The following is a 12,223-nucleotide window of genomic DNA, read 5'->3' on the forward strand; positions in this document are numbered from 1 at the left end:
TATATACATGTGTTCACACTTGTGAAATATATGTCCCCCAAAGATATATATACTACAGGTGTCCCCCCAAATGTACACACACTTTAACAGCTGATAACTCAATTTTCACTCCATTTTAGGGTTAACAGATTTGACGTAATGGGTGAAGCCAGACTGAACTTTGAACAAAGAAGATGTATCCTCTGAACTTTCTTTTGGGGACACATAAAGGATGAGGTGTCTGGCACAGAAAGGGCCACATCCAGGCATCAGGGCTGCTGTTGACAGAAGATGTGAACAAACAGAACGCAGTGATTCTTGGTGTTTGCGATTCCATTGTTTCCTCAGCAGCAGCGCCTGGACCAGTACTAAGGAAACCGATGGAGGCGCAAACAATAAGAATCATTCCTTTGGTTTGGTGTTTGTACATATCTCTTTACATAGCTTCCCTGGATTCCTCAACTTTATCTTTTATGTATCCCCATAAAGAGCCTAGTGGAGAATTTTTTTTTTGTTCACAGCTTAGTGTGGCTTCACACATTTTTTCCAATAAGTTAAACTTGAAAAAGTATGAAAATTCAGTGAGTTATCAGCTGTTAAAGTGTGTGCACATTTTTTTGGAACTCTACTTTCTGTTCCATTGGCAGTCATTCTCTTCCACCGGAGTCTCACCTGTGTTTCTATTTGGGAAAGGATGGATGCCTTATAATTATGTTCAAAAGGCAGTCATTCTTTTCCTTCAGGAGTTGATTTATTATTTCTTTTCACTGTGTTCACATTTTTTTGGACCACCCTATGTTTACACTCCATAAGGCGTCATTCGTTCTTATCTGTGTTTATGTTCCATCCGGAAACATTCATGTTTTTTGGGAGACTGACCTCCATGTACCTGTCTTGGGGGACACTCCATGTTTATGTTCTATCAGGAGTCATTTCTTTACATCAGGAGTCTCACCTGCTACTGTGTGTATTTGGCCGGTTCCTGACACATTTTCTTTCCTCTTGCTTACTAAAGGTGCTCATTGTGGGATGTACTACACCTGGTGATTTGGGCTCTATAAAGATTTTTTTTTCCATTTGAGCTAAGGTACTGGGAAAGAAATGTTAACATAGTCACTACTCAGAGCACTTTGAGTTCTGTATCAAACAGCCATTGATTCTTGGAACACACAAGGATGGGTTTGTAATAAAATGAGATGTAAAAATGAGTTCTACTTTTCCTCACTGCTCGTCACTGGCAGTGCTGTTGGGGGGTTGCGTCTCTGGGCTCCCTGCTCATCCCACCAGTCTCCCCGGCCCCTGGAATCCACCAGCTCCCTTTGCCAGCAGGTGAGAGCATGGGAAAGCGAAGTTTCCTGTTTACCATGCAACAGCGTTTATTTTACGTTCCTATTGGTTGAATCCCATTTTTATATGGGATTTATATCAAAACAGGAGGTAAGCTTAAAGTGATCTCTTGGATGTTTCCAAGCCTACTCAACCAGGAAGTGTCAGAAGAAGGAGGCAGGGAGGAAGGCAGGTAGAGATCCCCCCCTGACCTAATCTAATGGTGTTCTGTCCAGCTGTCACCTGCATGCCCCCTTCCTTCCTCACCAAACCTCTCCTGTAAGGTGCCTCCTGTCAATTCCTTTCCTATTCTTTCCTAAGGTGCTGCAGCTGTGGGAACCGCCCACTCAGCCAAGCTGCCCTCCCCAATGCTTTGAGCAAAACTGAGCAGCGTCACCTGCAGTCCTTCTCCCCTGCACCTTTGACTTTTGCAGGATCTGACACTGGCCAGTCACCCCTTGGAGCTCTCAGCCTCTGTCCCATGATTCTCTCTCCTCTGGGACAGGTTTTTCAGGGCTCACACTTGCCAATCACTCTGTCACTCACTCATTCCTTCCACAAACACTCATTGACTGGTTCCACCATGGAGGTAGCTCCCTCCAAGCCCCCTCTGCAGGGTTGACCACCTGTTCTGCTAGGTCTGACGCTCCCCTCCTAAGCTTCAAGCCTGAGGTCAGCTGCCTTAGATCCTCTGTGCAGGCTACAGGCTTCCACCACTCTCCCTGGCTCCTCTGGGCTCCCTAATTATTCAAACAAACCAGCAGGCAATCACAGAAGCCAAAAACCTGTGGTGCAGGCTGGACCCCACCTCTCTCCATATCCCACATTTGATAGGTCCCCTGAAACTAAGAATGTGTGTGGAATCTTCCCACTCCATCTTAGATGACTGTCCTCATCCCAGGTCCCATACACACCCCATTCCCTGGGTCTTGCCAGGGACTTGTCAGCTGGTCTGCCTGTGTCCCTCAACTTTTCAGTCCTATGGCACCTCTCGGCATTCACCCTGGGTGACCTTCCCTTCTAAACCTTCCCTCCCTCAGGCTCCACACTAGCTACTCCCATCCCTTCGTGGTCTATCTTCTCCATGGGTCACCTCAGAATGCACCCAATGCTCTACCACCCTCCAGCCCAAGACAAGCTCATACACATCTGCCACTTTCATTGCAATCTTCCCAGAAGGCTCCAAACACCTCAAGCCCCAGCCTCTCCTGGGAACCTCCAGGTCTGTTTCCAGCTTTTATGTCCCAAAGACACCTCCAACTCAAAATGCTCAGCACATGGTTCTCCATCCTCCCCCCACCATAGCCTCTTTGTTCATACTCTCATCATCTCGGTCCCCCATTCAGACCTGTGCTGTGCCAGCATGGCCATAGGTGAACCTGAAAGTGTGGGGGGTGGCAAAGGTGAAGGATTAAAGAAGAAAGACAAGAGAATAAAGCTGGGGTTAGGTGGGATGCTGCCCTCTGAGTAGAGAGAGAATGCCACGGCCTACAAGCTGAGTCTATTTTTATAGCCAGATTCCACGATGCAAAGTAAAGGCATTGTCAAGATGTTTACAACGTTCTCCCAGGTTTCTAATCTACTCAAGCACCTGAACTCTATCAAGCACCTCCCACAGCCTACCTCACTTAGCGACACGAACCACAGGTTCGGACCATAAGGTCAAGCTTACAACTATAGCCTTTGGCTATAATTTTGCCGGGACTTGCATGTGGCTTTCCCATGAGAGGATCTTGTCCTCTAATTAGTCTGAGGCTTGAACCTGTCCAAACACAATAGCCACTCTCCACACAGATCATGTTGGGTATACCCCTCTCTCTTTCCCGTGTGGTATCCATCACTCCCTCAGCTGCTTCCTACTCTGATGTTTTATTCAAATACCCAGCCACACTCAGGTGGTGGGTCCCCTGGGCAGTACCATGTGGTCCCATTACTGAGGGGGCATCCCAAACCATACCCAACTGAGCTCCATAGATGCACCTCTACCATGGCCTGAGAGCTCTGTGATCTGGGGAGTGGGAAATACCCAAGTGACAGCTCTGGGCTGAGGTCTGCCTGCAGAGAGGGTGGGATCATCTATGGGACAAGGGGCACTCCCCCTGGGGACAACAGCAAAGTGAGAAAATTAGAAAAGGTTGGAAAAACATCGGGAAGCATACAGCCAAGTGTTTATCAACCAACCAGAGGAAGGGGAGGGAATATGTTTATCTGTATGCACACACACACACACACACACACACACACGTATATATACATGTATGCAAACAGCTCATTGATTCCCTTAGAAAGCTCTCATTGATTTTGCCAAACAGGTGTATTTATAGCTAACCTATGCTTGCCCTCAACTAACAGATGAGAGTGGTTCCAAGGTGAATGTTGAACGATGATTTCTTTTATGCTGGCAAGTAAAACAAGCTGAAGGTGTCTATGAGAACCTCACTCAATTAGGTGGTCCTTTTCTGAATGGCAGCCTATGTTCCTCAATTTCTTATAATGTATTTGTATAGCACCCTGGCCCTACCACTGGCCCTGTTGCACACCCATCGGCCCCTGTGTCATTCATGGAATGTTTTATATTTGCAACCAGCCCTTTCACCAGGTCCAGAGAAACCGAACTTTCTGTCCACCAACTTCCCTGATGCCTGGGGGTGCTTACTTTCATTCACTGAGCAGCTACTGTGGGTCAGACTCCTTCTAAGCACTCTGTGGGAATAAGTGGATTTACTTCATGTAGTTCCTGTTAAATGTGGTGACAAAAAGGGTGACTGACTCCCTCTTCCCAATTATCACCAGGAAATGATTGAATGAGAGACAGGCATGTCCTCTTACACTCTGGAGGGTGACCCTGTAGAGACTTGGGTGAGGGTAGTGAGGGTGCTGAATATATGCAACACTGGAGGAGGTGGGACAGATGGAAGACGAACTTTGTCATGCCCACTCTTGAGCCTCCCTGGCACAGCCCTACACACTGTTATTCAGGCCCTCTGGGCAGATATCAGCCCTGGTCCACCTGTCAAGGCACAGGATGTGAGGTGCTCAGGGAGGCAGTGAGGAGCCAGTGCCCCAGGCACCCCCTCCTCCTGCTCCTCACCCCCAGCCTGGAGGCTGCAGCTGTGAGTCCCTTCCTCCACTGTGGCTTCATTGCAGGAGCTTAGGAGACGGTGATCTGGGCAGGTGGGCAGGGACCAGAGCTCTCCACACTGCCTGTGAAACACTCACCCCCAGAAATCAGGGTGAGGGCAAGGCTGGTCCTTCTGGGACTGCAAGGGAAAACCTCTCCCAGCTTCTGATAGTGCCAGGTGTCCTTGGTTCCTTGGCTTGGAGACCCATCCTCCCCACCCAACTCTGTGTCCAAGTCACATGACCTTCTTTCTGCCAGTGAGTCTAATTTCCCTCTTACAAGGACACCTGTCACTGCAGTGAGGGCCCAGCCATCCAAGACCCAAGGCCACCTCTGAACTTGATTACAGCTGCAAAGGCCCTATTCCCAAATAAGGCCACGGTCACTATGTCCCATCCGCATGGATGTGGGGACACTGCAGAACACACCTCAGGACGGGTATCACACCGCACACGGAGACATTGAGGCCCGAGGTTGAGTGGAAACACCAGTCTCAGAGCAGCAAGCTGAGTAGAAATTTCCTGTAAATACTGGTAAATGCACGCCCAGGCCCTAGGGCACATTTTCCTACGGGCATGAGGCCTCTGTACCAGGACTTGCAGGGCTTTCCTGTGTGAAGTGAGAATGCATCTCTGCACTCACCTACTCAGAGCATAGAGTTCTGACAGTGGACACATTGCAGCCTCCCGCCACCAGGGGGCGACGCGTCCCCCCTCGCAGTGCTCTGTCCTCCAGGCATCTCCCGGAAGTCCCGCCTCTGCCGGGAGTCAGCAAGGTTTGTCCAGTAGACAGCAGAGTCCAGGGGTGCAGGCTTGTTTGGCCTGAGTGGCTGCTGGCAGTGCAGGGCCCTGAAGCCTGGAGGGGGACGAGGGCCTGGGGGCGGCGGGCGGAGCCCTGAGGCGGCTGCCCTGCAGCGAGAAGGTTCTGCAGGCGTCCTTGGAGGGCAGCCTCGTTGGACACATGCTCCCTGCAGGGAGTCCATCAGCTTCTGCAGCAAAGATGGGAAGTGGGGGCCGCGGGGCGCGGGCTGAGGACTCTCCGCTCTGCATGGACCAGCTGCTTAGGGAGGCGCCTTCTGAAGTCAGGGTTTGGTTTCTGAGAAAGACTGCTCCTCACAGGCCAGGCCCGCCCTCCCCGCCGAGGGTGATGGAGCCCTGCGCCTGCCTCTGCCCTGTGTGGCCCCAGCTCAGGGCGCTGTCCCAGGGTTTTCCTGGGCCCATGTCTTCCTGTGACGGACCGGGATCCTCCTCAGGCAAAGGGTTTGGGCTCAGGCAGAATGTCACCAGGTTGTAAGAAACGCCATAGACACTGACCACCTGCAGCAGGTCATGCGTCCACTGGACGTGGGCCCAGGAGGTCATTGGTCCACTTGGCACATCAACCTTCTCTCCAGGCATGAAGGACACCAGATAGGACTCGTTGCAGGGGCCTCATCATAGTGCCTGGGAGCTTGGCGTCCCCTGAAACCTGTGCCAGAGGGATGAGCTCTCAGGATGCGCGTCCATGAAGCTCCAGTTCTGTGGTGACAGGAGCGTCCTCGTGGGACCCAGAGTGTGTCACCAGATCCGGGGGACGGTCCCTGAGCTGCTCTTGAGTCATTTATTAATCAGACATCAGGTCTCTGCAGAGTATGTGCAAGTCCCATCAGAGCTCATATAAGTGCTTAATAACTTCAGCAACATGAATGGTATTGTTTGTTTTAAATGCTCTACTAAGTTACAGGTTATATTGAAGACACCAAATTCAAAATTTTAGATAAATTGACATAATTAATTCCAATTGTGTGTTGAACGCATTCAACCTGAGTAGTTTATAAATAAACTAGAGGCCCAGTGAATGAAATACATTCACTGGTAGGGTCCCTAGCAGCTCCCTGCTGACAGCTGGATACACTCTCCATTCCCCCAGCCAGCCCCGCCCCCTTGTTGAACTCCAGGGCAACTCCCCATAGAGTGGACACTTTGCACGCTATTATGTAAAATTATTTTTATGTCTGCAGATTTCTAATTTCTCTTTTCAAAAATATATTTCTATTGATTTCAAAGAGGAAGGGAAAGGGAGATAGATAGAAACATCAATGATGTGAGAGAATCATTGATCAGCTCCCTCCTGCAAACCCCACATAGGGGACTGAGCTCGAAATCTGGGCATAGGTCCTGACCAAAAATCAAACTATGACTTCCTGGTTCGTATGTTGACTCTCAACCACTAAGTCATGCAGGCTGGGTAATTTCTCTCCTCTCTCTCTCTCTCTCTCTCTTTCTTTAAGTTATATTTGAACTTAATGCCCTGGTCATAGTATGCTCTTCAAGTTGATTTTCATGCAGGGGCTCCAATAGGGAGTTTACAGGTTATATTTATTATTTGTTCCCTAAAGAATATCCCCTGTCTATGGACACTGGCCTCTGTGAAGTCATTCTCATCTGCCCAACTGGCCTTTCTCTGGAGTCTTGTAGCATTTAGTGTTTGCCCGTCAGCAATGACAGGTGTATATCACACTAACCTGTCTGGTTGAGCTCACCTGCACCCATAATTGAAGGAGCCCCCCATAACCTGCTCTACCCCTCAGGTTTACTCTTCCAGCTTCAGTTCCTCAGAGTTTAATCTTTTATGACTAGTGGCCAAGTTGCTGGTCACAACTTCTAGTTCTGTTTCCGGGTCTTCCTTCCCAGGTCCAGCAGGACTGTGTTTGTGCAGGACTCACTTCCCAACTGGACCTTCGACACCACTCTATGCCTCCTCCTCCAGGCTCAGTGGGCATGTCAGAATGAGTGTCGTTAGATGTGCAGTGTTGCAGACAGAGATGTGTAGTGGTACTTTTCCAAGGAGCCAGATGGCTGCTTGCTGAGGCAGTCCGCCCTAGACTTAGAAGAAGAGAGGGTGTGCTTACATGGGAGGCTCCAGTGCTGTGGCAGATTGCTCTGTGCTGCATCTCCAGTCTGTGTTGCTGTGTATCAATACTGTACACTCAGACTGGTTTCTAAAGTTTCTGTCCTGTGGGCCTATGCATCCTACCATGTGCATAATGATGCGTTGATTTTAAATGTACTGACTCCTTCAGCATAAGCCAGCTGTGGGCAAACTGCGGCCCAAGGGCCGGATCCGGCCCCTTTGAAATTAATAAAACTAAAAAAAATAAAAGACCGTACCCTTTTATGTAATGATGTTTACTTCGAATTTATATTAGTTCACACAAACGCTCCATCCATCCTTTTGTTCCAGCCCTCCGGTCCAGTTTAAGAACCCATTGTGACCCTCGAGTCAAAAAGTTTGCCCACCCGTGGCATAAACACTACAGCTTGTTGAAAAGGAGGATCCCTGAGAGTAACTTGCGGCCACAATTGCCAGGTGTTTGCAATAACGTTTCGTCTGTTCCATTGGTGCAGGTGGAAGCTCCCAGTCTGGAGGCCACAGTGAGGAAGTTTGATGACGTCTGTAAAAAGGGCAGTGAAGGCAAAGAATGTGACAACCTGTTCACCATCATTGCCCATTTGTATGACTTCCACCTGGTACGGTCTCTCCTCATATTAGTCATTTTGAAAAAACTTACAAGAAATTTCAGAGAAATTAGTCATTTTGGAAAAAACTTACAAGAAATTTCACAGAGAAATTAACACATTTCGTACCGCTCAGGAGTTTTCTCGTGTTTCCCTCGTCATCTGTTAAGGACCGCTCACGAGTGTTCTTGTTTTTCACGCCCAAGGAAAAAGGAGCGAATCTAGATACTTATGTAAATTTTGTTTGATCCCTCTTCATAGAGGAAAATGTTTTACGCAGTACCATATGTTAAAAAAGTACTAGGAACTTCAATTGTTTAATTGTTTTTGTAAATAAAAATGTTATAATTATTGAAAAACAACACCTAAAGTGCATTATGATGATTTAAATAACGTGCAGTTTGCCCAAAAACATGCAGTCCCTGGTGTATGTCTTAGAGATTTCTATGCGGTACGCAATGTGTTAATGCTGAGAAATATGGGCTTGTTGTTGAGAAAAGAGAATGTTTTGTCACTTTAAGTGATCACAGAGACCCAGGCCAAAGCCAGCGGGGCAGGTGGCAAGTTCAAGGACAAGGCAAGGTATGATGGGTCACTCGACCTGCCTCCTAAGTACCTAAGTGTTCATAAGCTGCCTGGCACATAGAAATAAGTGGGGTGAATGCTATATTTCATTTCCTAGTAATCTGCTATCTTCTGCTTCTGTGATTTGATTTTTTACTCTTTTAAACTAGAGGCCAGGTGCACAGATTTGGCTCTCCGACATCCCCCAAGCAGTCCCAGATTGCTAGAGGGTGCAGGCCTGGCCGAGGGACCCCACTGGTGTACGATTGGGCCAGGGAGGGATCGTGGGAGGGCTCCAGGGCGTGTCTGTCCTATCTAGCCCAGTCCTGATCAGCTGGACCCCAGCAGCAAGCTAACCTACCAGTCACAGCACCTGACCCCTGGTGGTCAGTGTGCATCACAGCATCTGGTCAATTGGTGGAATGGTTGGAGAGACAATTAGCATATTAGGCATATATACATATATATATATATATTTGAGGCCTAGCACAAGGGATTCATGTACTAGAGGGGGTGGGGGGGCATGGCCTCCAAGGATCAGCCTGCGGTGGAAGTGCCGGTCATTCTGGTCAGCACTATAGAAGCGCGCTAACCACCATGGGACAGATCCTACATTGAGTTTTGGCCCCCTGTTGGTCAGTACGTTTTGTAGTGACTGGTCATCATTCTGGTCGTTCTGCTGTTTGGTCACTGGGCTTTTATTATATACTAGTAGCCCAGTGCACGAATTTCATGCACTGGGGTAGGTGGGGTGGAAAGGAGCCCCTCAGTCAGGCCTTCACCCTTTCCAATCTGAGACCCCTCAGGGAATGTCCAACTACCTGTTTGTTCCCACACTTTTAACAGATAACAGCTCCATTGTTGTTTCTTTCTTATGCTTAACACCATTGGAATTAGTAGGTATCCAAAGTGTGTATACATTTTTGGGGGACACCCTGTATATCTCTAGTCAGTGGTGAAAGAAACCAACAGCAGATTTGGAACCCCCAGACAGGGAACCTTGCTCATTCCCCACATGTCTCCCCACTTCAGTTTCCACCTTCGTGGGCAGCAGGAGAATTGTTTTCTCTCATTAATTCGGAAAAGCACGTCCTGTCACTCTTTGCTCCGCAGGAGTGCGCTTGGCCCCAAGCAAGCAAGGCTCAGTCAGGGTAGCCTTCACTCATGGGTTCTGGCACCCAAAGTGCACATTCCTCCTCTACAGTCGCCCCGACTATCCCACTGTTTCACTGAGAGGACGGAATTCCTCTCTGCTTCTGGGCTCTTGATCTTGAACGCTGACCGAAGGCACCTCAGAGAGGGTCGCCCGAGCCCACCAGGTGTGTCTGTCTGCACCTGCTCCTGCCTCAGAATCTGCATTAACTCCCCAGAGGTTATCTCGTAGCTGCACTGGCCTCTGTGGGAACAGGGCATCACCATTCTGCCCTCTCACTGTCATCTCACAGGCACCCACCTACAGCACCCAGAACACCCAGACACTCTCCAAAGGACGTGAGCGCATCAGAGGGGATGTGTGCACATCCTGTGGGGGTGTTAGGCAGGCTGGGTTGATGAAGTGCGGTGGAGAGGTGGGGGGAACTTGTGCACGCCTTGGTTTGCAACTGTTGCAGGTGTGGGAGGGTGACAGTGTGCTGGGGGATGTTCGCATGCCAGGGGGTATGTGCACACCGGAGGCCTCTGGCTTTGCAGATCCACAAACCCCCATGGTGTGGCCAGAAGGACGTCAATCTGGCCCGCCACAGTGGCTGTCCCTGAGATCCTGCACCTTCTGGGCCAGGAGGAGGATCTTGCGCAATCACTCCTGGGTGCTGATGGCTGCCTCCCCGCTGTGAAGGGTCACGGATCCGAGTCCCTGGACCGTGCACAGCCTCAAGCGCTGCCCCCCGCCCGGCAGGGTCACAGATCCAGGTCCTAGGACCGTTGACAGCCTCAAACACTGCCGCCACACCCGCGAGGACATGGATCCAGGTCCCAAACTGCAGACAGCCTCAAGCATTGCCCCCCACCCAGCAGGGTCACAGATTCGGGTCCCGGACTGCGGACAGCCTCCCGTGCTGCCCCCCTGCCCACCAGGTCACGGATCCGGGTCCCGGGACCACGGACAGCCTCAAGCACTGACCCCGCCTGGCAGGGTCTCAGATCCGGGTCCCAGACCGCAGAGAGCCTTGCCTGCTGCCACCTGCCTTCAGTATGCAAATTAGCTGCCATCTTGTTGCTTCAATGTGGGGGTCCCCACTGGGGTGCCTGGCCAGTCTGGGTGAGGGGCTGATGGCTGTTTTCAGGCTGGTGGGCGACTGAAGCTCCAAACCTCTCCTTTTTTTCTTTTTCCTTCTTATTCTGGCATTTATTTACCTTCTATGCCTGTCACCGGAGCTGAGAGCCGGCTTTCTCTCTGAGGTGGGGCTCCAGCTCTGAGACCTCGGCTGCTGAAAGCAGGTTTCTGGCCTTTGTTTACCTTCTGTATTTGAAACAATGTTACGGTCTTGCTGGCTGAAGCCAGGCTGTCTGAAAGCAGGTCTCTGGGGTTTGGTTTAGCTTCTATATTTGTTACAATGTTGCTTAGAGTGCAGCTCAGAGGCCGGCAAGGCAGGCAGGGAACCTGCCTTCCTCCGTCACTGAAGCAAGCAGGCCTCCTTGTTCGTGTCAGCTGCCAGGCTGCCGGCCGCCATCTTGGCTGGCAGTTAATTTGGATATTGCCCTGATTAGCCAATGGTAACGGTAGCAGAGGTACAGCTAATTCCCATGTTTCTCTTTTATTAGATAGGACTAGAGGCCCTGTGCATGAAATTCATGCACGAGGTGGGGAAGGGGAGGGTCCCTCAGCCCAACTTGCACCCTCTCCAATCTGGGAGCCGTCAGCGATGTCCTACTGATGGCTTAGGCAGGCTCCCTGAGGTTCTCGGCTCTCTGCGGGGCCTGCCTGCTCCACACCATGGCGATGGAAAGCAGGCCCTGCTGGGCGCTGCCTGCTGGCCATGCTTGCTTGCTCGCACATCCCTGCGGCGACTCACCAGCAAGCCCTGCTGGGCTCTTGCCTGCTCAGAAATCTCCATGGTGATCTTCCAGCAGGCCCTGGTGGGTGCTGCCTGCGGGCCAAACTTTCCTGCTTGGGGATCACCGTGGTGACCCACCATGCCTGGCTACCTGTCAGCAGGCCCTGCTGGATGCTGCATTCGGGCTGTGCTTGCTTGCTCGCAGATATCCGGGGTGACCCTCCAGCAGGTCCTGCTGGGCGCTTGCCTGGTCCGGGTGACCACGGCAGTGCCTGCTGACCTCGCATTGCCAGTGTGACGCAGCCAGCATCCTGCCCTGGCTGCTATGGGCGCCGGCATCTTTTTCGCACAGTGATGGTTAATTTGCATACTACTCTTTTATTATATTGGACTAGAGGCCAGGTGCACAAAAATTTGTGCACTCGGGGGGCAGGGGGGGAGGTTCCTCAGCCCGGCCTGTGCCCTCTCGAAGTCTGGGACCCCTCGGGAGATAACGACCTGCTGGCTTAGGCCTGCTCCCTGGTGGCAGAGTGCAGGCCCAATCCCTAGGTGCAGCCCCTGGTCGGGCACAGAGCAGGGCTGATTGGGGAGTTGGGGCGCTGCCCGCTGTCATGCACAGAGCAGGGCAGATTGGGAGGTTGCAATGCCACCCTCAGTCATGCTCAGGGTAGGGCCGATTGGGGGGTTGGGACACCATCCCCTGTCACACTCAAGGCAGGGTTGATGGGGAGGTTGCGGAGCCA

Source organism: Myotis yumanensis, unplaced genomic scaffold (assembly GCF_028538775.1).
Source record: "Myotis yumanensis isolate MYYU_CA2020_CCGP unplaced genomic scaffold, mMyoYum1.0.hap1 SCAF_20, whole genome shotgun sequence".
NCBI classification, from domain to species: Eukaryota; Metazoa; Chordata; class Mammalia; order Chiroptera; family Vespertilionidae; genus Myotis; species Myotis yumanensis.